This window comes from Camponotus vicinus, unplaced genomic scaffold, assembly GCF_025532165.1.
Source record: "Camponotus vicinus isolate PSW18456_S1 unplaced genomic scaffold, iyCamVici1.0 SCAF_12, whole genome shotgun sequence".
NCBI classification, from domain to species: Eukaryota; Metazoa; Arthropoda; class Insecta; order Hymenoptera; family Formicidae; genus Camponotus; species Camponotus vicinus.
Genome location: NW_028141948.1, coordinates 426782 through 429817, shown reverse-complemented (window position 1 = coordinate 429817; position 3036 = coordinate 426782). Strand labels below are relative to the sequence as shown.

Genomic DNA, 3036 nt, shown 5'->3' with positions numbered 1-3036 from the left:
TATTACAAAATTTAATGCAGAATATATAAAATACAATGCATTAGAAATATGTATTACAAAATATAACACAAATTTAATATAAACTATAATATTAAACTTAATACAAAATAAAATTTATTACACGAAAGTGTCCAAAGCATACGTATAATATAAAATTTACTAAAAATTTTTACATAGACCAGACAACACTGATTAATGATGATTAATGACGCGATATATGTTATCAATAATCGACATAGAATAATAGAATTTAATTAGTTTTATATAAATAACGTATAAACGTAAATAATCATGATCAAAAGAGTCATTAATAAAATTATTGATCGTTTCTTCGATTGTAAAAGAAAGTATTTGCATTACTGGCGCATTTTGTGTAGAGGAATCCTTATCAAAGGAAATATTCAAAATGAAAAGATAGAATAAACTTCGAAATCAACAATTAAGTTACTAAATAAATCGCGATTTAAAATTCGCGAGAAAACGCGACGAATAAATAAATCGACAATAATCGGAATATTCGCGCGCGCGATTGCGAGATACGCATAATTTTTATAATATGATAATCGAAACCATCAATAGACACGCGTGCGATATAATTATTATCACACAAATGTTGACAGACGAAGATATTTTAGCAAACATTTGTGATCCGTATTGTTTATGAATATACAATTCACCGACCGATTTACTTGCAAATTTTTATAAGATAAATCGCGATTTAAAATTCGCGATAAACCGCGACGAATAAATAAATCGATAATATTCAAAATATTCAATTGCAGATACGCGAGTGACATACTGGTAATATCCGATAAAAAGAGGAGCGATCTTAAAAATGGAGAACGATTAACATCTTGTTTCTACATCAGATTTCGCAAGATCAATCTGCGAAGAAAAGTTAAGTGATCCATTGAACGTCGGGAATTTCACTGTAGGAGGGAACGAATCCTGGATCTTCCGGACTATTCCCGATAGCAATGATTTCAGTATTAAATCAAACACAATTATCCCTCGTCATTATTTTCAATTCGCGAAATTGATATTCACGTCAGAAAACATGTTCTTCCATTACTAAGAAATATATTTCTTTATTGAAAATTAAATGGATATAACCTTTGTTATTGAAATGTGATTACGAACAATTATATTTATAAATAATAAAATACATGCATTATTGAAGTTTATGTTGAATGTGCGAACACATAATTTGGGGTACCGTCGCGCGCGAGACGAATCGAACCCGATAACAGCAAGATTTAAAAAATTTCAATTCGAATAGTGTTCAAAATAAAATAAATGAAATAATTTTAAATATATAATTAATTCTAGATTAATTATCTAGATTCTTATTCTTGTAACGTTTAAATTAATAATTTTTTTTCTTTTAATCAATATCTTACTGATATAGGGGTACCCATTCGATTCGTCTCTAAATTTTTAAGTATTCGCACATTTTATGTAACATTCATGTATAATATTTCGCGTATATATATATATATATATATATAATATATTATATTAACAAAAATTATAAAAATATTTTGGATACGTTAATTTGTGCATGTATTTTAAATCATTTTTTCAAATTAATTAATAATTAATAAAATATATTCGTTCGTAATCATTTTTATCATAAAAATTAATAAAAATTAATTAAATTATGAAATTATTTAAAAAATTAAAATTTATACACAACGCTATATCCATATTTAATCTACTATTAAATCTTTCTGGCGTTATATAGACAATAATGATACCAATCCTAATAATGAAGAACATTTTTTAACGAAGAAAAGAAAAGATACATTTCTCTCATCTAAATATATATTATTTAAATTAATTCGACGTTAAAGAAGCGTATAGTCGTTGAATTACTACCGAAATCATTGCTTTCGGAAATTGCCAGGAAAACCTGGGATTAGTTCCAATCTTACAATAAAAATTCCCAATTTTTAACAGGCCACCGAACTAGACGTCGCGAATGGATCTCACAAGAACCGGTGAGAAATAATTCTCCATGATGAAAATCGTTTCGACTTTTCGGCGGTACGAGCCACGCAATTTTCATTAACGTTTATTTAACGGAAGAAACAACGATAACTCTTTTATTAAAATGACAATCTCGTCTAAGAATGCGAAAAGAACGCGGGAAAAACACGGTAATTTCGCAACCGTAATTTATTAATTTATTTATGAATATTTTCCGATACGAAATTCGTAAGTATAAATATAACTGAATAATTTTGTATAAGAACTTATATTAAAAATTTTCTATTTGATCGCGCGATGTATATACTTAATATGTATACCTATAGATTAGACGGCTCTCCCGGTTTCGGTACGAGCAAAAATCCCATTTCACTTATGAGAATCAACTTCGAGCCAACCGGTCGGGATTGCAACGATACAACGAGCAAGGACTAAGCCCAAACCGGAAAGAAGACGAAACGATTGACGGAAGTAGAGGAAAATGAAGTTCACCAACTCTTTTTCGCGCAATTATCCTATCTCGTATCGAACCTGGACCCGCTAAGCACGATTTCAGGTGCTCCGCCCGGACATATTATGCCTCCCGCGGTTGCTATATGCTACACCAGGCTAGTAGACGGCAAAAGAAGAGGATACCCACATTTTTTAAATGCTTACATTCAGCAATTTAGAAAATGGGGAGGCAACCCCTTTTACCGAGCGAAAATCGTGCCTAGGGGAATCCACTCGACTCCTCGACAGGGTTAACACACGCAGTGCGTGTGGCTGTAGACGAGCAAAGAGAAGGGACCCATTGACGACCATTCCGAGCAATCGATCGAGTTCTAACTAATTCGGGCCGAATCACTCGACGAAGCACGAAGCAAGAGTGTACGTTGCATAGCAACGTGTGCAAACTCGAAACATCCCAGTTAGTTGGCATCGGAAGTAGAGACTCGTGACAATATAAGGAAATTGGGATTTTTATACGAAAAGTCCAACGCGGAAGCGCGAAAACGCGACGACGCGAGAATACTACAACGGGGAAACGCGGTAATGCCGCCGTCC

The 3036-nt window shown here is 32.3% G+C and overlaps 1 long non-coding RNA gene across 1 annotated transcript; it reads left to right on the top strand.

Annotated features, from left to right (window-relative positions):
* Positions 1–744: 744 nt before the first annotated feature.
* On the top strand, positions 745–2438 carry LOC145962829 (uncharacterized). Its single transcript, XR_014435987.1, has 3 exons — positions 745–897; positions 1960–2046; positions 2321–2438. It is a non-coding gene; the product is annotated as an uncharacterized LOC145962829 (long non-coding RNA).
* The last annotated feature ends 598 nt before the right edge of the window (positions 2439–3036 follow it).